Source organism: Candoia aspera, chromosome 7 (genome assembly GCF_035149785.1).
Source record: "Candoia aspera isolate rCanAsp1 chromosome 7, rCanAsp1.hap2, whole genome shotgun sequence".
NCBI classification, from domain to species: Eukaryota; Metazoa; Chordata; class Lepidosauria; order Squamata; family Boidae; genus Candoia; species Candoia aspera.
In genome coordinates this window covers 58,226,162-58,250,275 of record NC_086159.1, presented here as the reverse complement: position 1 = coordinate 58,250,275, position 24,114 = coordinate 58,226,162, and the positions used below count along the sequence as shown (strand labels likewise).

Here is a 24,114-nt window from a genome sequence, read left to right as displayed (position 1 = left end):
ACTTCTCTTGAAGGGGAGAAGCTGCTTATAGTCCCACACTTCTGGGAGCTGAAGCTAGAAGGCTGGCCCTGATGTTCTAAATGGCCTCCCTGCAGAGATTAGATTCACTCTCTCCCTGCTGGTTTGCAGGAAACTGTTAAAAATGCAATTATTCCAGAGGGAATTGTCTTAATAAGTATTGTACCACCTTTTACTGTCTATTTTTCATTTTTATTATTACTTTTTATTGTTATTCTGTCTTGTTTAGGCTTTCATGATGTCACTGTTCGTTTTAACTGCACTGTGGATGTTTATACTCTGTAAACCACCAAGAATTGTCAGATTATGGTAGGGTATAACTTTGAAAATTAAATAAGCTGATTAAGTCTATGAAGATTAATTTGGAAATAAATCTTATTTCATTCAGTGGACTTACATACTGAGGTATGTTAAGGATTGTTGCAAAAACTACAGTAAAGTTTAAGATAGAACTATGCATGCTGATGAAAAAAATTCATAGTTGATCTGTCATAGTAATCCAAATGCATTTCTTCAAACAGGAATCTGAAGTTGATCATAAGGCAGTCACTGACTTTACGTAGCATGGTTCTGTACATAAGCACACAATGTGGAATCAGTTTCTTAAATGTTAGCTTTAGGGTTGTTGTCGTTTAACTCAAGTTTCTATTCCTTATGGAGGTAAAGATTCGTTTGGAACCTTTGTGATATTATCAGAGGCATTGCTGAAAAAGGTTTACATTTGTGGTGAATGACAGTTTCAAGACCCAGATGTGTGACTTTCTTTTTCCATTACCAGAAGCAACATAAAGTGCAAATTTCCTTATACTGAATAATTCATGCAGTATGTAGATTCCAGCTTTTCTTGCACAGTTAATGCACAACATACAGCCAATTTTGAGGACAGCCTTTCATCTAACTTCCATAATAACAGATCGTGAAACAGAAAGCCTTAGAGTGGTTTAGTTACAAATTATGCTTCAACATCCAAGGGCTTTAAACTGGCTTTGTGCCTAAATGCAGAATTTAGATCCCTAACATACCACTTTCTAGATTCTCTTGATCCCAAACTTCTTTCAGTTCCCCTCACTTCATAATTGACAATGAAATTTAAGCACATTTATTTCAGTCAGGATTGCAACCCATGTCCCCAGTACAGAGAAAGGCCTACTGAATATAACGATCTAGGACAACTGACTCAAATCCTCAGTAAGATTTAAGTGTGACTTGTGCCAAGTTTATATGTTACACCCATATGTAACATACCATACCATATATTTTTGGATATTTGCTGTGTATATCACACGTGGCTGGAACTGTTGAGCCTTACTGTTAGTAGAGAAATGCCACGCTAGCTGTAACACCTTAAGAAGAAGCTATTCGCAGAAGCCTAATAGACTGATTCTGCCGAGACCATCTAACTCTGGTTCTTTATAGTTGCTTGAAACAATCTGAACTTAAGGGTGGGGAGGGAATAATTAACCTATCTGAGCAGAGGAATTATGTTACTTGCAGTAATGCTAGGAAAACAAAAGGCAAGTAAGCAAACCTCTACCTATGCTTCACAGGGCAATAAAGCAAATACATCCACACACAGATCCCATTAGCTGCTAGGGATTAATGGTATGCATAAAAGAATAAAACTAAAGCAACCAACACACACAGCAACGTTACACCTCACTTCCTGTGCCAAGGCCTAGCGGCAGTGTTTAGAGCTAGTCTACTGTTGTTGAGATGCCTGTAGGAAACTACTCTGCCAAGGGAGATCATTTGGCAGACATAAAAGAAATCTATTCCTTTTCTCCCCAAAAAGCCCATCATGTTATTTCAATATAGACTTGCTTTACCATTGGGGAGTCTGAGGTGGCTTCTAGCAGCAGATTTTGGGTGTCATGTAAGATAATTACTCTGTTTGTTCTTACTGCCAAACACAGATTATGACATTTTCTGCCTTGTGGTCAAAGTAACTTGGCTGTACCTTGAATGGACTCAGTGGGGGCAGAGTTTTTTTTTCTATTCTGCTTCTGGCAAGAAAATCTCTTTAGACAGCCTTGTCCTTTCAGTTTGTTTAACCCTTAACTTTACTTTTTAAGGTAAAGTATATTATTCTCTCCAGGAAAAAACAAGGGGCACCACTGCCTTAATTGATCAACTGCCCCATTGGAAGTAGGCTTTCTTATAACCAAACACTGTTGTTACTGAAGTAGGAAATAAAGATAAAATGCTCTAATTTTATCGTAACCCAAACATTAGTGTTGTAAATCTTATATGTACCCTATCTAAAAATAAACATGGGATGCTAATTTTTCATTCCAAATGATTTATATCCTGGGACCAGGCTACCTTTAATAGTAAGACTTTCCTAGTAAAGCAGATTAACACAATATAGCCTGCTGCAGGAAAATGATGATAAATGACTTTAAAGGGTATAGATTTACCATTATTATTAATGAGACTGCTCTGCATAGAATGCCTGCACTTTGTCACTTAAATGGCAACAAAAGATAGTTTTCAAGAATAAGATTGCAATCCTTTATATAATGCATTGTAAAACTGCATGAACAGTTACGGTTCTTATGAATCCTGCCTTTTTATAGCACAGCCAGCTGCCCCTGGATTTGGTACCTATTTCTCCCCAGCACCATTTCCTCCTGCGTCATCCACTAACCCTTTAAAAAAAATCTGTTGGAGGAAGGAGGGCTATTGCAGATCGTTAGCAGCAGTGGCTGATATTAAGGGAGTAGAGGATCTACTTTATTATTTCCAGGTGCAATAGAGTCTCAATTATATTTACAAGACTGCAGTGTTCTCCTGAGAGAAAGCTGTTTCCACCTGGCTTCTTTCTTTCTACCCTATAGTCCTGGTTGGAAAAGAATATTGCTTTAACTAGGCAATCAAAACACTGGAACACCTGCTATTAGTCAGCAGTTCACCTGAACCACAGTTGCAACACCTGGCTCCTCCATAAAACACCCAGTTGCCTGCCAACGCTCAGAGAAGTGATAGGGAGACAGGGGAGTAGGTAGGGCTACAATGGCCAAGTGACCATTACCTGGCAGTGAAGAGATTTTTTTTCCTGTATCTCTGCTGCCAGGAAGATGTGAATCTGTACACAGCAGGATAGCAACGACTGAGCTGTATTACTCTGGAACATGTCATTGTGTCCGAAGGAATAGAAGCCAGATATTTCTTGTACTTTTAGATTGAACTATCCTTGGGGATCCTTTAAGACTGAAAGGCAGAATTAAGTAAATATATAAATTTAGTCTTCAATGAAGATTTTATTTCATTTGGGGGGGCCTGAGACTTAGAAATTTCCAAGGATACTTGTACATGAGCACAAGTTTTTTGTTTTGTTTTTTGAACTTGGCCTTGGCTCATACATTTTCAAAGGCTAAAACATATTGATACATCAGGATAATCTGCTTTTTTCTGCTGCCTTCACTTTCTGTGATCTGGTTTTAGCAATCCTTTTTCAATAAAATACAGTCATAGCTATATCTGGACCAGAAGGGACTAGTGAGATTTTTCAGGCTTCCTATGTTTGTTTGCAGGTTCTGCTCTTTTAATATAGTAAGTCTCCCCTGGTATTTTCTGCACAATTTCCAGTTTGAATACATGTTTGCAGTTTTCTATAGTCTTTTTATGATTTCCCCTATCTAAAAAATGCTGATAACCTGTCCATTTAGAAGCTCTCTTGACTGTTTTTTACCCATGATCAGAATTCTTCACCATCATTGTGACTGCATGGGGAAGTACAATCACAATTGGAAGCAAATGGGAGTGGTCTGTTTAGCACAGAAGGAGTTCTTGACAACCCCTGACTCCAGTTTAACCATTCTATTTCCATGTGACACCAAAGCATCATCTCTTTTCTCAATTATTTAGCATGCTGTACATAGAGCTACCAATATTTTGGTGTTTGTGTATGAATTCTTCATCTTTACTCACACTCAATCACCACCATGGCATGTCATAGTCATTTGAAAACCCATTAAATGTAATTTTGCTATTATGCTCATACCTATCCTATTTGGGCTGAAAGAACAGGAGGATTGATAGATGGCAGCAAAGTCTCTCTTTATTGCCAACTAGGGATCATCTGGAGTTTAGAAGCCCAGATATAGTAGGCCTAGTCATATCAGGAGGATGACTCAGGCTATCTAGTCTTCCTTGCTTCCTTCCTCTCTCCTATCTATCATCTGTCTGCCTAGATTTCTAGGCTGCCCAACTACAACTAAGCTGACTCTGGGCAGCTTAATATACAAACCATAAAATCAAAAATAAAGTATTTTTTTTATCATCTAGAAGGAGCAACAACCAACTCTCTCCCCTACCAGGAGACAAAAAGGTTTCCCAATCCAAGGTCTGGGGGAGCAGCCATGTTTTTAATGTCCTTTTAATGACTGGAAATGGGGGAGGTTGTGTGAATCTCCAGGAGGATGCTGTTCCAGAGGGCAGATGTCACGACAGAGAAGGCCCCTTTTCTGGGTTCTGCTAGGTAACATTGCTTAATTGACATGACCAGGAAAAAAGCCAACTGGATAAGATCTTACAGAACAGACAGAAACCATGGGAAACAGACAGTTCCTCAAATAACTAGGCCTTATGGGATTTAAAGGCGACAATCAGTACCTCATATGGTCTACCCATCACTGCTCGTGCCACTGTATTCTAGATCAGCTGTAGCTTCCTAACTATTTTCAAGCCCCAGGTACAGCCCACTGCAATTGTCCCTCCACACACTGATCATGGCATGAGTGTGAAGGAATGTGTCCCTGAAGGAGGGGGTGATGTGGTGGATTCTGGTGCTGCCGCTGGTTCCCAGGGGGAGAATGCATTCCAAACTAATAAGAGGCTTCACAGCCTGGACTCTGTTGCTGGGAAGGTTAAGAGGTTCAAGGTAGCTCAGCCCTAGAGCCTTTTTGGGTCATTCTCCCTTAGGTTAGTTGAGTAGCCTTAGTCTGACAAGATTCTGTCTGTAAGGTGAGAACAATAAAAGACTAAAGTTGGAGATATCGGCTCAGCGTGGTTCTTGGCCTGGTTCCTGACATGAGTGACCATAAGAAGGGGAGGGTACAACTAGTACATAAAATGAACTTGCACAAAGGCCTTCCTGGCCTCCGATGGTACCTGCTCTTCAAGGAGGAGCTATGAGTCCAGAAGCCCTCCCCTCTCCCCGATTATATACCATACCCAACTGGAGTAGCGTAGTCCCATTCAGAGCCAAAGTTATAAGATCCCCACACCGGGAGGCCCAAACATTCACCACCACTGAGTCTTACTAGGGCTGAGTCTAAGCTTGTTCTTCCCCATCTAAACCTTCACAGCCTTCTGGCAAATTGGTCAGCCTAGGATGAGATGTATAACTGTATTATACTTTATAATCATCAGTATAATTAAATAAGAGGGTGAGAGCATTGAGCCCCGAGGTATGGCACAAATCAGGGACGTTGGACTCATCCTCTCTCCTCCAACCAACACTGCCTGGAACTGACTATGGAGGAAGGAAGAGAACCGCTATAACACCCTGCCCCCCACTCCCCAGAGTTGATCCAGAAGGATCCTTCCAAGCCCAGCTTGCTACTCTGAAGATTACACAGCCAGTCTGATAGGCTCCTGAGGTTCCGGCATGCATTGCTTTTCATTCCTTACCATCTCTCATAGCAGCAGAATCTCAGAAGGGTTTTTGTTTTTTCTGTTTGTGCAGGCCATCAGGGAGGTGTACACAAATCCATGAAGAAAAATGCGTGGATTCTTGGGGGGAAGGATGGCTGCAGATTATTTTTTACTTTTATTGAAGCGATTTTGTTTCCTCATGATTCATAGAAGCTCAGAGTCTAGGATATTTGGCTATTGGCCTGCTTGAAAGCAGCCAGACTTAGCACTGATCAGCTAACATTTTTTGCAAGCTCTAGAGCAGCGTTTCTCAGCCTTGGCAACTTCAAGATGGGTGGAGTTCAACTCCCAGAATTCCTGTATACACAAATATTGACATCCCGTTATTATGCTGTTTATATTGGCATAGATCTCAAAACAGAAAAGACAGTTTGGAAATATTTTGACTTGCTTTCTATGGTTGTCTATTGTAATGGCTTGGGAAAGGGAAAAATGCTAGTCATGGAAGCCTTTTCACCACTTATTGTATTCCTGACTAGTTTATTTTATAAATAACTGAATAGCTTTAGGATGGCGAAATCATTTGATTTCAAGACAATGTCAGTTTTCATTCATTTTGTCTTATTTATGCATTAACCTAAAGTATTTTTTAAGTCCAGGAAAAAATATGTTTTGGTACCTATATTTGAACCTATTTTCTCAGAAATTTTTTATACAGTAAATGTCTTTTCACTCAAAATATGTATTTTAAATTATATATATATATATATATATACACACACACACACACACACATATATACTTCCATTCACTCACTCACACACACTTTAATTGTTTTATTTATTTATTTTGTTTACGGGCAAAACAAAATGAAAAAAATCAGAAATAATTCAAGAAAATAAAATAATCAATTAGAAATGCATCAGGAATATGCCTGTGCCTAATGCGGAAATGGTCTTACGACATCAAAAGACAGATGCTTATGCCCTCCCTATGGAGATCAGATCCCAACTCCTCTGAAGTAAAGATCAGAACCAGTATTGAGGCTATGATTACTTTCATTAATCCCATTATCAGAATACTGGATGCTCCCTGTGGAACTTGGAATCATCCAAGGCCGGAATCCCTGAAAACTCCAACATCAGCCCTAAGATGATATCCAGGAGCTTGTGAAGGGCCACTGCTGAATAGCTAGGGGACAAACGCCAGCAGCACTTGTAACTTCTCTTTATGGTTCAGTTCCACACACAGCCACTAGCATCCAGTAAAACTATTATTATTGTTAGAAAAATGGAATGATAAAATTAGGACATGAGATATTGAAGTAATAACGATGTTCATGTCTGCATACTACTCTTTCAGATTAAATTGATTTTCTTAAAAATGCAGACTGAATGAGTTTTTTGTGTATCCCTAAATAGCACCAACTATTTTAGGCCTCTGTAAAGCCAGTTGTATTCTGATATTCATTATAACTAATGTTCTAAGTCAGCGCTCTCTGATTTGGTGGCTTCCAGATGCACTGGACTTCCATCTTCCCTAACCAAAGTTGCCTAACTTAGATTTTTATATTTTTGATTTTCCACTTTATATTATAATTCTGCTCCTTTGTTTACAGGTTCCTCTATGGTCCACAACTTACTGAATTTTCTTCTGATTTACCCTGCTTTGTTTCTCTATTGCCCTAACAAGGAAGGTTTTGTTTTTACAAAATCAAAAGTTGGGCATTTAGGAAGGAAAAGCAAACATATCAAATTTTTCAGTCATATGCAATACTAATGAAATGTTCCTTTGAAAATTCTAACTCATTTATATATAGCGTGTAAAATCTCTTTTTTTGTTTCCTTTTTGTTCCTTTGTTCCTTTTTTCCTGATTGTGCTTTCAAAAACCTGTTAAAATAAATACATTTTCCAGTCCCTATATCATAATCCGCTACACACATTAGCTATTATTCTCACTCCCACCATCAGGTCTTTTCATGATATTATATAGGTAGCATGAGTATATTCATACTGAAACAAAGTTTATGTCTCCCAACCTTTATGAATTATATTACTAAACCACACCAGAAAGTCTGCAGGAAAAATATACATGTCAGTCCATTTCATAGGAATATGGAACATTCGTAGCAACTGTGAAATTGCTTTACATGAGTGACTTACAGATGCTGGAATTGCTTAGTGTCCTCCAAAGTTATGGGACAGATGTAATTTCCTTACTTTATTTACTGATCCTGGCTCATAAATGAATCAGACAACAAAGACAGTACCCTTGTGAGATTCTTATCTGAACTTGACTGAAGAAAGCCTTCCCACCGAAAATATAATATTTACTTTCTAGCAGAGAACAGAGGGGTTGTATTTTAAACTGTCTAGGGAAGAAGGAAGTTAGATTATCATGATGGTGTTAAAATGGTTCCTTTTAGACAAAATGCTAGAACTATCTACAGAAAGATTTCTGCCAAGTAGTTTCTCCATGCTTTCTGAATGTGGCTGATTTATCATTTTTGGTCTGCGTTTGAGAACCACAATAAAAAACTCAGTGTTGATTTCAGTAGTCTTTTGGATTGCTCCCAAAATCCTCTAAATCACTTTAGAAGAATAGACAAGAATTAAGGGCTTTTTTTTTTTACCGAAGACCCTGACGTATGGCTATGAAGCTACTTGAGAGTACTGTAGCTGCTAATACCATGTAGTAACTATTCTTCTGTGACAACAGAGACTATTCTAGCTGGCTGAAATCTGTGTTAAAGTCCGCTTTCATGTTTGCAGAAATCAGTTTTGAATATATGTTATTTTCTAAAGCAAGGATGCTCAGTTTCTGCGTTTTCAGCAGACCCAGACTTTGGGGACCACAGATATATTTATTGCACTTTTGATTCCATCTCCTTAAAGCTAGTCATGTATTATGTTATTAATAGCTGTGGCTGGCAACTGAAATGGCCATCCTATTGCAAAATGCTTCAACCTAGTCAGGACTCAACAAACTATAGAGGGAGCCATAATATACTGCACCATTTTTGTTGCAATGAGTGGTTCCCATACAGAGTATCAGCTTCTCAGTTTAGATCTGCTCTCCTCTTGTTTATTCTTCTGCACTGAAGTCCAGGACTTTTGTAGTTATTTCTACATTTGTTATAACTTAAATAATATGGAAAGATTGGGAGGAAATCGTGGGCTATGAACCTCCAGTGAGCATCCTTATCCAAAATAAAAAATATAATATTGAAATAGAGAAATATTTTAATCTTCCTTGGCTTTGGACATGGTTTTCAGTTTCTTATGAATAAACCTGGGAAGTTGTCTTCAGCACAAATTTTGAGAGATTAAGAGGCAGAGATCAGACATAAATTCTCTTAAGGTAATTATTTGATTCCAAAGTGTAATATCAAGAAGTGTAATGCTGATAAAGTTGAACTTTGAGTAACGTAAGTTCATTTGTTCAGTGCATTGTGCATTTTCACTAAAAAATTAAGTAATGCTACTATAATCTTCAGGAAAGGATCGTTACCTTGTCGTGGTGCTGGAGCTTGAGCACCTCAATGATGCCATGAGCTAAACCGTGAAGGGCAACCCAAGACGGGAAGGTCATGACAGAGAGGTCAGACTAAATGCGATCCCTGGGGAAGGTAATGGCAACCCACCCCAGTATTCTTGCCATGAAAACTAAATGGATCAGTACAACCAGAGATATGTCGGTATACCATCGGAAGATGAGACCCCCAGGTCGGAAGATGGTCAAAATGCTACTGGGGAGGAACAGAGGACGAGTTCAACTAGCCCCAGACGTGATGACGCAGCTAGCTCAAAGCCGAAAGGACGGCTAGCAGCCGACGGTGCTGGTGGTGAACGGCGAATTCGATGTTCTAAGGATCAACACACCATTGGAACCTGGAATGTAAGATCTATGAGCCAGGGCAAATTGGATGTGGTTATTGGTGAGATGTCAAGATTAAAGATAGACATTTTGGGCATCAGTGAACTGAAATGGACTGGAATGGGCCACTTCACATCAAATGACCACCAGATTTACTACTGTGGACAAGAGGACCACAGAAGAAATGAAATAGCCTTCATAATTAATAGTAAAGTGGCTAAAGCAGTGCTTGGATACAATCCAAAAAACGACAGAATGATCTCAATTCGAATTCAGGGCAAGCCATCTAACATCACAGTGATCCAAATATACGCCCCAACCACAAATGCTGAAGAAGCTGAAGTAGAGCAGTTCTATGAGGATCTGCAGCACCTACTGGACAACACACCTAAAAGAGATGTTATTTTCATCACAGGAGACTGGAATGCTAAGGTGGGCAGTCAAATGACACCTGGAATTACAGGTAAGCATGGCCTGGGAGAACAAAACGAAGCAGGACATAGGCTGATAGAATTTTGCCAAGACAATTCACTCTGCATAACAAACACTCTCTTCCAACAACCTAAGAGACGGCTTTATACATGGACTTCCCCAGATGGACAACACCGAAATCAGATTGACTACATCCTTTGCAGCCGAAGGTGGCGGACATCTGTACAGTCGGTAAAAACAAGACCTGGAGCTGACTGTAGTTCAGATCACAAACTTCTTCTTGCACAATTTAGGCGGTGGCGCTGCGGGTTAAACCGCTGAGCTGTCGATCGGAAGGTCGGCGGTTCGAAACCGCGCGGCGGGGTGAGCTCCCGTTGTTAATCCCAGCTCCTGCTTACCTAGCAGTTCGAAAACATGCAAATGTGAGTAGATCAATAGGTACCGCTTCGGCGGGAAGGTAACGGCGTTCCGTGTTGTCATGCTGGCCACATGACCCGGAAGTGTCCTATGGACAACGCCGGCTCCAAGGCTTAGAAACGGAGATGAGCACCGCCCCCTAGAGTCGGACTCGACTGGACTTTACGTCAAGGGAAACCTTTACCTACCTAAAGAGATTAGGGAAGACCCACAGATCAGCTAGATATGAGCTCACTAATATTCCTAAGGAATATGCAGTGGAGGTGAAGAATAGATTTAAGGGACTGGACTTAGTAGATAGGGTCCCGGAAGAACTCTGGACAGAAGTTCGCAACATTGTTCAGGAGGTGGCAACAAAATACATCCCAAAGAATGAGAAAACCAAGAAGGCAAAATGGCTGTCTGCTGAGACACTAGAAGTAGCCCAAGAAAGAAGGAAAGCAAAAGGCAACAGTGATAGGGGGAGATATGCCCAATTAAATGCAAAATTCCAGAGGTTAGCCAGAAGAGATAAGGAATTATTTCTAAACAAGCAATGCGCGGAAGTGGAAGAAGACAATAGAATAGGAAGGACAAGAGACCTCTTCCAGAAAATTAGAAACATTGGAGGTAAATTCCAGGCCAAAATGGGTATGATCAAAAACAAAGATGGCAAGGACCTAACAGAAGAAGAAGAGATCAAGAAAAGGTGGCAAGAATATACAGAAGACCTGTATAGGAAGGATAACAATATCGGGGATAGCTTTGACGGTGTGGTCAGTGAGCTAGAGCCAGACATCCTGAAGAGTGAGGTTGAATGGGCCTTAAGAAGCATTGCTAATAACAAGGCAGCAGGAGATGATGGCATCCCAGCTGAACTGTTCAAAATCTTGCAAGATGATGCTGTCGAGGTAATGCATGCTATATGCCAGCAAATTTGGAAAACACAAGAATGGCCATCAGATTGGAAAAAATCAACTTATATCCCCATACCAAAAAAGGGAAACACTAAAGAATGTTCAAACTATCGAACAGTGGCACTCATTTCACATGCCAGTAAGGTAATGCTCAAGATCCTTCAAGGTAGACTTCAGCAGTTCATGGAGCGAGAATTGCCAGATGTACAAGCTGGCTTTAGAAAAGGCAGAGGAACTAGAGACCAAATTGCCAATATCCGCTGGATAATGGAAAAAGCCAGGGAGTTTCAGAAAAACATCTATTTCTGTTTTATTGACTATTCTAAAGCCTTTGACTGTGTGGACCATAACAAATTGTGGCAAGTTCTTAGTGGTATGGGGATACCAAGTCATCTTGTATGCCTCCTGAAGAATCTGTATAACGACCAAGTAGCAACAGTAAGAACAGACCACGGAACAACGGACTGGTTTAAGATTGGGAAAGGAGTACGGCAGGGCTGTATACTCTCACCCTACCTATTCAACTTGTATGCAGAACACGTCATGCGATGTGCTGGGCTTGAGGAATCCAAGGCTGGAGTTAAAATCTCTGGAAGAAACATTAACAATCTCAGATATGCAGATGATACCACTTTGATGGCTGAAAGCGAAGAGGCACTGAGGAGCCTTATGATGAAGGTGAAAGAAGAAAGTGCAAAAGCTGGCTTGCAGCTAAACCTCAAAAAAACCAAGATTATGGCAACCAGCTTGATTGATAACTGGCAAATAGAGGGAGAAAATGTAGAAGTAGTGAAAGACTTTGTATTCCTAGGTGCGAAGATTACTGCAGATGCTGACTGCAGTCAGGAAATCAGAAGACGCTTAATCCTTGGGAGAAGAGCAATGACAAATCTCGATAAAATAGTTAAGAGCAGAGAAATCACACTGACAACAAAGGCCCGCATAGTTAAAGCAATGGTGTTCCCCGTAGTAACATATGGCTGTGAGAGCTGGACCATAAGGAAGGCTGAGAGAAGGAAGATCGATGCTTTGGAACTTTGGTGTAGGAGGAAAATTCTGAGAGTGCCTTGGACTGCAAGAAGATCAAACCAGTCCATCCTCCAGGAAATAAAGCCAGACTGCTCACTTGAGGGAATGATATTAAAGGCAAAACTGAAATACTTTGGCCACATAATGAGAAGACAGGACACCCTGGAGAAGATGCTGATGCTAGGGAGAGTGGAAGGCAAAAGGAAGAGGGGCTGACCAAAGGCAAGATGGATGGATGATATTCTAGAGGTGACGGACTTGTCCCTGGGGGAGCTGGGGGTTTTGAAGACCGACAGGAAGCTCTGGCGTGGGCTGGTCCATGAAGTCACGAAGAGTCGGAAGCGACTAAACGAATAAACAACAACAGTATAATGATATCCTACTAATGTCGCTTCACTAAAAGTTAATTAGGAATCAGAGTCTAATGTTTGAAATTATGAGGTTAAATTACATGTCCAAAAGGAAAAAATTGTTATAGATTCATTTGCAATGAAAGGAGAACAAAATACAGGTGGAAAAAACATCATCACGCTTTTCAGTAGAAAAGAATACCTTCCATTAAACTTTATTTTAAAAGTTGTCATCTTAAAATTGCTTAAGCATTTGAATAATCTTACTAAAGTGCTGTACATTAAAATGAAAAACTTGGGAATTAAGTAGAAAATAACACCTTCCATTAAACTTTATTTTACAATTATCTTAAAATTGCTTATGCTTTTCTATAACCTTACCAAAGTGCTATAAATTAAAATGAAAAACACCTTAAAGTTTAATAGGGATAGAAGTAATCGGTATAAATGCCATCTTGAAATTTGTATGGAAAGTAATCCATATGAATTTCTTAAGGATCTGTATTATATGATTCCCCCCCAACCCCCGCCACCCAGATGCTTGGCTATACCTGCCTTATAATCAATAAATTGCTATTTGCTATCATTTGCTGCTTCAGTAAAGCAGAAAGAGAAGAACAACCTACAATGGATGATCCATATCAGATAACAGGTGTGAACACACCAGCTGTTCTTGTTGGTCAGTATAATTGTCTATTTTACATTTTTTCAACTATTTTTTCTTTTTTCTCTTATCACACTGTTTAACAATATGTGACTTTTTATTACATCACCCATCCCTGATATGTGACAGTGCAATCAATGTAATATATAATTAAAATTATTATTAAAATGTATATGCTGCCCGACTCTTAGCAACTCTGGATGGTTTACAAATGATTTATGAAACATGAAAGCAAGGTAATAAAAACAACAAGAAACCAAAAAGAGTACAAATGGCAGAATAACAAACCGTGTAGAAACAAAAGAAAACAGCCTGGGAAAGGTTCAATCATCCTCACCAAAGGCTGGGTGAAGAGCCGGTGTGTGTGTGTGTGTGTATTTAAAATAGTAAAAACAGTACAAATTTTGAAAGAAAAGTAAGGAAAAAAGGTAATAAGTGAAAAGAAAAAAACTACAAAGCAAGCAAGCAAGCAAGAAGACAAAGTAAAGAAAAAAGCAGCTTCCAGTCTTCTTAAGAGTAGCTGTTGTTGTTGTTTATTCGTTTAGTCGCTTCCGACTCTTCGTGACTTCATGGACCAGCCCACGCCAGAGCTGCCTGTCGGTCGTCAACACCCCCAGCTCCCCCAGGGACGAGTCCGTCACCTCTAGAATATGGGTACTCTAGAGTAGCTACAAGTACATTATATTTTACCCTCTCTAAGATTACAACATAATTTTCTTCTTTCCATAATCTACCCTTTCTAATCATCAAGTGAAGAGCCAGGTCTTCAGGCCCCTTTGAAACACCAGCATGTTTGCCACTGCCTTCTTCTAGAATGTCCCCCCCCCCATTTCTCAATTATATAAAGTCTTGAGATTTCCTAGTGATCTCCCATCTAGATAAAAACCAGGTTCAGCCTTGCTTAGCTTTTCAAACTTAGCTGGATTGAGCTAGATGCTGCCAACTCCATTCTCCTTTCTCTCATACCTTGTTAGTAGAACTCATCTGAATTATACAAGATAAAGTCTGGAATTCATGACTGCTTATGTATCTGCATGGGGATTAGATCTTAGCATGAAAAAAAGTTGCCTTTTGCCTGATGGTTTAAAGTACTAAATATGAGATTACTGCACAGCTATTTTAATACAATCCAAACGTTATTTAAGAAATTCTAATAAAATGTCTTGTAATGTTGAAGCCATTTAATTATCTTTGTTGAGTATATCTCCTGGGCAACATACACCAAATGGAGTGGTCACCTTTTCCTGCTCCACTGAAGCCTTTGGTACATTTAGGACATGTGCTGTAGGAAAGTGTCCAGATCACTTCAAAGAGATTAATCAGAGGAGTATAACAAGACATTACTTTGCTAACTGCTTTAAGTCTATCTTTGTCTACAAAGCACAGTGATCTCCTCTTTGATCCTACAAAGATAGAATCAAGCGCTCTATACATAGTACTGTGATGCGAACTGAGGAGTGGTTTGAAAGTGAAACATATCATAGAGTTATATAAGGCATCCAAACACTGTAGGAATGAGATGGATGCTTTCAACAATATCCTAGTAGACTGGCTTTTCATTTCACCATGGCTCAGGCTCAGGGAAAATGTTGGCCTTAAAATGGCACAAATAAAAAAATGAACTATAAAGGCATGAGCAAACAACTGCATGTTTCAAAGCCAAAGCTCTCTGAACTGGAAATATTCAAAGATTTAGCTTAAATGCATCCTTCCTATGACCGTATTTTATCAGGCTATCAAAAATCTTTCCCATAAGTCATCATTAGGCCATAAATGTTCTGAACTTCTCAGATGTTGTCTGTATAATTCGTAATTAAAATATGAGAGTCTGAAAAATGGAAAACACGGGAATTTCATTTTCCTTATCAGAACACAAATAGATGCAAAGGAAAAATGACAGTATCTACAGCAGGAACTTTACCACTAATTACATTTTTGTCCCCAAAACATTAAATCCTATATACATTAAGAACCATCCCAAGGCTGAACACGAATCTCCCTGCACCACCTCCTGAACTGATCTCCAGAGGCGGAGTCCAGTTACCATTAAATGGTATCTTTCAAATCCATACTTGACAGATGGTCAGAAAAACACCATGGTTAATGATACTGAACATAACTGAGAAATCCAGCAGAATCTACAGAAATATACTTCGTTATCTATTTCTCTGCATAGGTCATGTATCAGGGCCGTCAATGTTCAGTCTTGAACCCAAGCATCAAGTCAAATTGAAATAGGTCTAGATAACTGTTTTCTCTATCAATTCTTGGAGTTCAGATGCTACCAGATTCTCAAATATGAATAATGGCAAATTGGATTCTAGTTAGAAGTTGTCCTCCATGGATATAGGGAGGGTTTCATCATTACAGGTTCAGGAACAGTCACATTAAAATTCAGTGGTGCTGTTCCTTTCTTCAGTGAAGTTTTTGTTACTTTTTGTTCACATCTCCTTGGCTTCATTAATTAGCCAGAAAAAATCAGGGAAAAGTTTGCAATAATCTTGCCCTTATTCTCCAGCTTATTATCATGCAAGGACAGACAGACTCAAGTACATCTTTAGAATCTGCTATAACCAAGGAGTTTAAATCAGACAAATGTGAATAATTTTAACTGCAAAGCGTCCACCAAACATGTCACAGTGGGCAACTAAATTCTCTTCCTCAGCTTCACTAGGTCCTTAATGTAGTAGACTACTTGCAACTTAGATTAACTCCACTACTTGATTCTGTATGGATGGACAGGTGGCAGCAAAATACAATTTTTTGTTACCTTCAAAGCCACACAATAAGTCTAAATATGAACCTGTACTTGATCATTCTCATCTTAGAAGATCTTCCTTCATAGTTGAACTGGCCATCTGCCCTACTGTTTCATTGCCTTCAGCTTCCTTGAAAACTGTTTGGTTCTATAAGCTGAAGGAAGTTACTCATGAGTGCTTATGTCAACTACTCAGGTTATTTCTGTGACCCACAGATCGATCAGTAAGTTCCATATATTAACCAGAATCACTGGGTAACATTTGGGACAGCCTTATGGTTGAATAGAGGCCATGAAGTCCTGACAGGGTGGCCTCACCACAAAGGGTGAAGTTCTACAGAACCATATGTTTTGGGTACTTGAGAATTATGCCCCAAATCACTCTGGCTAGCTCACACAGGGAGCCTGGTGAGCAACAGGGGGACCAGCATACCAACAAATCCCCATTTCATCCATATATTAGTACATATATTGAAATGTATACATTTGAGCAGGTAGCTAGACTATTTGGAATTGTCACAGGAAATAGAACAAAATGCAAATAAATACACAAATGCCTCATTTATAGAGGGCCTGCAGGATCTCTTTTCTAGTTTTTTTTTTTAGTTTGCCAAATAGTTCATTGCTAACAAATTTTAAAATGGGATTCCTTTTCTTTAAAAATCACTTTGGAATGTTTCTTTCTTGTTCCAAATAGCACAAAATTGAAAACTTTCTGGGAAAGAGTGAATGACATACAGCTACATACTTTGCTTCCTTGAGAACTTTCATTATAATTCTTTCCCAATTTTGATGTCATAGCCCTTTCACAAAAGTTGACAGTTGAGTTGAACAGCAAACAGCACTCCTCAGAGGCTTTTTATTAAATCTACTGAGTCTGCCAAACATTCAGTTTTAAAACCTTTTTCACTGCTAGAAATGCTTGTTCATGCTTTGTGTCTAATAATTACCAATCCAATTCATTGTTGAAACAGGGGTAAAATAGTGGAATTATTTCAAAACCCATACGCACCTCTAGGTTAAAGTTGTAATCCAATCCACGTTAGTGTGGGAGAAAAACTCACTGAACTCGGTGATAATTACTTTTGAGAAAACATGGCTAGCCATAAAACCTTGGATAAAAATCAGAAAAGCACTGTTGTGCATATATGTGTGTATGTGTATTCAAACCTTTGGATATTTAACATAGTTATAATCCTCATGGCTCTGTGTAAACAAAATAAACCCAAAGGGAACAGTTCAAGGACAAAGATGTGGTTGCAGCAATATCCTTTTAGCTAAATAAATGGGAAAGAAAAGGTAGTTTTTATCTGTATTATTCTGGTTACTATAATTTTACTGGCCAGAAAACAATCAAGTATAAATCTTTGCACTTCATTAATTGTTTAAAATAAAGTATCTTGCAGTTGATTTATATATTTTTTCCTATAGAAACATGAGTTATGTGTTGGAAAGGGGATTCCATGTGTACCCACACAGATGATACATTTCATTGGGATCTAACTGTATTCATATATCTATCTCTTCCTCCAATTCCTGTAGTGCCTTCTCTTGTGTTTTTATTACATCACAGCTGTAGCATTCCCCACCATTTATATTTACTGAATTATAATAAAGTGGTGCTGTGGGTTAAACCGCTGAGCTGCTGAGCTTGCTAATTGGAAGGTTGGCGGTTTGAATCCACGTGACGGGGTGAGCTCCCGTTGCTAGTCCCAGCTCCTGCCAACCTAGCAGTTTGAAAACATGCAAATGTGAGTAGATTAATAGGTACCACTTCGGCATCCCGTTTAGTCATGCCGGCCACATGACCATGGAAGTGTCTACGGACAAATGCCGGCTCTTCGGCTTTGAAACGAAGATGAGCGTCGCCCTCTAGAGTCGGACACGACTGGACTTAATGTCAAGGGAAACCTTTACCTTTACTTTACCTACCAAGTGAACAGGCAGATCAAGTTGAGTGCACTAAAATATGTTCTAATCAAAACTCCCCTTCCATCATATGATAGCATCCATCTATCAGCATCTCTTCTTTTCCCAAGCTCAGCTGGGGGATTCTGGGAGCTGAAGTCCACAGAGCTTAAAGTAGCTGAGGTTGAGAAACATTGCACTAGACCAAACTGTTTCTCTTTGTTTCTGAGTGGCCCTGCTAGTTCTATCAGCATTTACCACTTGACCTTGCTATGAAGGAGTGATACATTAAGAGTCTCCAAAGTTTGCATTCTTTTTGTTTTCTGTTGTTCTGAAAGCTTGTCAGTCTTCTTTAAATCATGTAAGTATATTCCTGATTCACTTTAAAATGATCACTTAGTTTGAGTAACACAGAAGTGTGTAATGCAGTGAGTAAAAGCAACATCTAACTGAAGTCAGCAGGAGCTGAATACTCACTGATTAGAGTCATGTCCCAGAATCTTTTCCATCCAATATATTAATAGTAAAATAAGCATAAACATTCCTTTTTGTATTAAAAAGTGTATTTGAAGTGATCTTGGGTAAAACCAAGCTAGTTAATGAACTTCCATTAAGAGGGAAAGAGAGACAAAGGGATACTTAACTGATTTTTCTGCATCATACACATGTTCTTACACAGAGTTATGCACAAGCATTTTAATAAACCAGGAATGGTCATGAACAAGCCACCTCATTTTTTTTGTTCCCTTTCAACGGAGAGAATAAACAATTACACAAGTCCCTGCCCTGCTTTCAGCAATAAATCAGCTTTTACTTTAAAGTCTCCTTCAAGTCAGCATCATCTGATTATTTCATGGCTGTTTTCATGTAGTTTTCCAGGCAATGCTAATGGGATTAAAAAAAAAACTTTCCTGTCTATAGTCCTCAAATGTCTTAGTGGTGTCCTCCCAAGTAGTAACCAGGCTCAACCCTGATTACCTTTTGGAAATCAGTCTAGCTTAACAATTATCTTGACTATTTAGAATTTTTTTTTTTTTTTAAATGGGGTTTCTGGTACTGGCTGCACTTCAAAATAGACAGCGGGAGTACAAAATACACATGCCTTCACCACAGACTTTGAATTCATTATTGGTAGTTAGTCTTTGTTTGAAAAAAGGGATCTATCTTCAAATAATCATAGATCTTTGGAATATAGCAAATTATCCATATTTCCAAGGAGAGCTCCCAAGGCTCACTTCATTTCAAATATGCTTAATGCAGCAGTACTACTATTTACTGCACAGATAAATTTATGTGCCACTATTCTGAACTGGGGACTGCTGAAGAGGTAATCAGCCCATGGACCTCTTGAGGCCCCCAGCCCTATTTATGCAGTTCCCATAATCCTCCAGGATTGTATCACTAAAATATAGTGACAAGGTGGTAACTTTTGGGCAGCATTCTTCTAAAATCCACCCAGTGTAATAATAGTTTTTTAAAAGGAGTCAATTCAGTCATGTTCATCCCAGCTATGTCTCTGCATCAGCAGCCATTGCCCATGTGGTCCTTAGAGGATGGATGGATGGACGGACAGATAAAGTATGGCCAGTAATCATCAGAATCAGCCCTACCATCAGGCAAATTGAGCTTTAGCTGATTTAGGGTGTGCAAAACAGCACCTAACTGTTCTTATTTATTACTGTATTTTTATTGCCAGGGAGTAATGCTTGTGTTATTTTCTGTCTCAGATACTAAACAATTGGGCTGGCTTCAGATATGCATTTTAGTGCATCTCTAGTGCATAACTTGCAGATGGGTGAAGGCTGTCTTAGCTGCACCCCCACCAACAAAGATCTTAGACTGGCTTTGATAGCTACTGCAAACTACAATTATGAAGGATCTGGGAAATATCTCTTGCTGAGTTATAGCTAATGTTTATCTGTTTATCAGTTAAAAGAATCAGGTAGCAAGGAATGAGAATGACTCTGCCTGGGACCCTAACTCTTAAGTAGACTATGACCATGTTTGCATGACCACTAAGCCATAACCATATTGTGATTGGCTTAGCTTGCCATTAAACCTAAACCAGTTCCCCTTTTGTTTGGTTTTGTTGAGGAGGGGGGAGAGTCTGGGAAAGGATTAGCCTCCCCTCCTCCCCCCCACAATGTAATGACTCATCTGATCAGCCTTCTGTGCACCTGCTTTCTTTGGTTTTGTAAAAAATCAGGAAGTGCTGACTGGCCACCCAGTCCAAAGGTTGGCCTCTTGTTTGATACTGCAGCACTGATGAATACATCTTAAAATGAAACAGAGTAATACTGCCATCCCCCAAAAAACTAGGGAAGCCCCCACCCCAAGTTGTGATGAGCTCATAGAAAAAATGTGGGTATAAAAACAATAAATGCTTAATACTTCAATACTTAGGTGGAGACAAATCTTATTTCAGCCACTGCCAGCCTGATGCCCTATAGTTATCTGGAATTCTCCTGGAACTTTCAGCCAACATTTGGTCCTGGTGAGTCTATTACATTCAGAAGATGTTCCCACATGAACATCTTAAATCTGTCCACTAATTTGCACAGGTGTAAATCTATATATTGGACCTCCAACCCCATATCTTCTCAGTGACCTGTCACCAATCTTCCCACTGCACACTTGCCAATTTTGCAGCCTCTTTCTTCCTGTGAGTTTACTCAGCTGTTCCTGCTGCACACCTGTTGATCTTCACAGCACTTCCTTTCCCACTCTCCCAGTCTGTTGCATCTCTCTTTGAATACTAAATTTTTACTGATTGTTTTTTTCTAAAATGTCTGTATCTTCATACCTTTTCCTCTGAACTTCTTTATGCTTTGGGACCTTTGATTTAGGGTTTTTTAGGACAAGCATGTAGAAATGGATAGGAGAAGCTGTGATAGTTTTCTGTCCCAATTTGGTGGCAAATTTTGGCAAACTCTACAGGGTATGTTTTGCAGGTAAATCAACTGCTGGACCTCTCTCTTAAAAATTAATATTGTTAGGGGAAGACTTCAATTAATATGAACTTAAAGAAGACTAAAGTAATGACAGCAGGTAAAATAACCAGCCTTAGAATTGGCAATGAATATATTGAAGTGCTGGAAAGCTTCTGCCTTTTAAGATCAACCATCAACAATAAAGGAACCAGCAGTCAAGAAATACTCCTCAGACTAGCACTTGGTAGAGTAGCCATGAAGGCCTTGGAAAAGATATTCAGATACCATGATTATCCATATCTATAAAGATCATAATTGTACAGGAAATGGTTTTCCCTGTGGGTTTCCATGCATTGGAAGCAAAGTTGGCCTTTCAAGAAGCAGGATAAAAAGAGTATTGATGCTTTTGAACTTTGGTGTTGGAGAAGACTCCTGAGAATATCATAATTAGCTAATAAACCGAAAAATGGATCATCAAACAAATCAGTCCAGCGTTCTCACTTGAGGCACAAATGACTCAAATTATCATATTTTGGACATATTAAGCCAAGACCTAGCTCTCTGGAAAAGATAATGCTGTACGTCTCTGTAACGCTGTGAAAGGTGGAAGGGAAGAGAAGAGGAGATGACCAGCAGCAAGGTGGATGGACTCAGTTACATGCCTGTCTTGGTCTTTCACTAGCCACTTCACTAGCCACAAACAGGACTCAGAGGATACTAATAAACAAAGAATCAAAGCCCTAGATCAGGTGTCCTCAACATTTAAAAACATTTTTTTAAAAATATGTTTATATTTTAACTCATATTTCTACCAAACAGTGCTCAAGGTCCCTAAAAAATAATAGAAATACAACATAGAAATATAATTGACAAAACAGCAATAGATTAAAAATAGTAAATGAAAAATATGGAGAAAATATAAATGAAATTGGTGCAAATAAGCAGAAAAAAATCACAATGTTTTATAAGTCTGTTTATAGATTAAAAGCCTCTCTAAAGTTTTAAAAAATGTCTTTGCAGTATTTTCTCTATTGAAATATATTTAAGCAGAGCATAGATGGATGCAGACAGAATGGATTTCAGAGATCCACCAGAAAGCACCATGGGCATATACGCATGCAAACACATCATCTGGCATGCTTCACCCTACCACCTTCATCTTTGTAATCAACAATGTCTCTCGGCTATATCTTTACTAACTTGGTTCCATCCGTCCCATCATCTATCTGTTGAACAGACATCTATTCAAACAGCTGAGTTGCCTGGACATTACATCCAATTAAACTCATAGGATTGTGCTGTTACTTTCTGGTGTCACAAAGATTGTTAGTTTCACTACAACAACTTCTGAGGATGAACTTTTGGAAGCTTAAATGATCACGAAGGAGTCATCTAGGTCAACAGGTTCAAAATACAGTAGATCAAATATTTGCTAATCAAATATGTGTGGAATGACAGAGTTGAGTTTTACAGCATTACCATATATGTGACTATTCAGAAGTTATGTCCCACTGGATTCAGTTTGGTTTCTTGGGAAAATATGTACAGAACTGCAGGTTTCATATATTGTCATTTATGCATATGAATATTTTTGCAGTTTCACAATGAGATTAAAAAAAGCTTTGATTCTGTTTTCTATCAGCCGCATTTCCCAGAGTGCTCTGGGGCTCATCTCCTGGCTATGCTCTCTCTGCCCTATAATCTGGAGCTTCATGTTGTTGAGCATTATTTCCATCTTAAAATCAGATAATTAAAATCAGCAAACATTCTATGCATCCACACTTCTGCCTCTGACAAGCTTTTACATGCATGCTGGTTGTGAACTGAAATACAAGGTATGGCTTAAAAGTGGCATATGCCTTGAAGCAGAATCAGCAAACCCACTCTGATACTCAAAAATTTGGTATAAGTCAACAGAGTTTAAAGCTCAGCCCCCATCATAATGGGCTTTTTGGGGGTTTTGCCTAGCAGGTTGAGTAAACCCAGTGATTGTCCTTGTAAATCATGGTTTAAGGCTAAGATGTGATGTCTGAGGCCAGCCAACTGTAGTTTATTCAATACATTATGTTAAGGAAACATGGCTTAGCAATGTGTAAAACCCATCCTGTAAGTGTGCATTAAAAAGCTGGTTTGCCAATAGGAGCTATAATTCCTCCTCCTCCTCACCATCTCTTTAGTCTGGGTATTTGGATTCTGACTAAGAGTCTAGGAATAATAATAATAATAATAATAATTAGCATTATTACCGCTAAAAATAAGCTACGTGCCAAAGTAGGAAGCAATCTCTCGATTCGCCAGTTCCCTCTCTTTAAAGAACTGACTTGGCAAAATTAAAAATGAAAAAAGAGCGAAGAAATTCGGGGCGGGGGGGGGAGAACCTCGTGTCCAGCGGGCTCTAAGACCCGACAGAAGAGGGGGATCTGGAGCATGCGTGGCAACGATTTGTGCAGCTGGCGGCTGCCTTTCGATGAGCCGCCACTGAGGGCTTGGCAAGGAGGTGGGAGTTAAGCAATAGTTTGCAAGTGAAGTTCTCGCCTGCCGGAGCAGTCTTTTCCCCCGGCGGAGGTGGGAAGCGCTAAGCCGGAAAGTCCCTGATTTTAAACGGAACTGTTTGTTTGGATCTGAGGTGCTGCTTCGGAGAAGGACAAGGGGTGTCTGCGGAGCCCATGTGGAAAGCGTGGTAGGTTCCTAGACTTCTTCCTCATCCCCCCCACCCCCGATTGTTTACTCAGGAGTAGAAGCTGTGCTACAAGCTAGCTCCGATTGGCTCCTGAGACACGGTTCAGTGCCTCTCGTCTTCGGGGTGGTGGTTCTGGCACTGGAGAGGGAATGAAAGGCATGGATTGAGCCGATAGCCGTGGCGCGACTTGCGGAGCAGCATCTCCGGAGAACGGGGCGGATGGCCAAGTGACCCAACCGAAGAACTCCGCTGCCACAGCCCTGCACTTCGCGAGGCTGGTCGGTCACCTTTCTTACTCGCTTCTTTCCTTCCCACCCTGACATCTGTAGTTCGCCTTTTCCTTTGGCAGTCCAGCAGATCCGGGGGTCACACCCTGCATCCTATTAAATCTGGAAAGTAAGATGTGTTTTTTTCCTTGCTTCCTGCGTAAGAAAAAAGTGTTTTGGGTTTTGTTTTTTGCCTCCCCCCCCCCCAAATGCCCGATCTGGCCATCTCATGAAAGTGGAGAACTACTTTTTCTCGATCGCGCCACTTTTTCACCGTCCTCTGTTTCGCGC

At 39.7% G+C, this 24,114-nt stretch overlaps 1 protein-coding gene and 1 long non-coding RNA gene across 3 annotated transcripts in view; both read left to right on the top strand.

Moving 5' to 3' along the window:
- The first annotated feature begins 8,984 nt into the window (after nucleotides 1–8,984).
- LOC134501237 (uncharacterized) lies at nucleotides 8,985–12,972 on the top strand. The gene is made up of 2 exons (XR_010068326.1): nucleotides 8,985–9,091; nucleotides 12,635–12,972. It is a non-coding gene; the product is annotated as an uncharacterized LOC134501237 (long non-coding RNA).
- Nucleotides 12,973–23,269: 10,297 nt separating this feature from the next.
- Nucleotides 23,270–24,114, top strand: part of TSPAN12 (tetraspanin 12) — a 65,754-nt gene continuing 64,909 nt past the window's right edge. Inside the window, exon 1 of one of the 2 annotated variants that reach the window (XM_063309530.1) lies at nucleotides 23,270–23,557. The gene's annotated coding sequence lies outside the window, so the exon portion shown is untranslated. Of the gene's footprint in view, nucleotides 23,558–23,595; nucleotides 23,836–24,114 lie in introns of those variants that run through there. The other variant, XM_063309531.1, reaches the window with a different exon arrangement.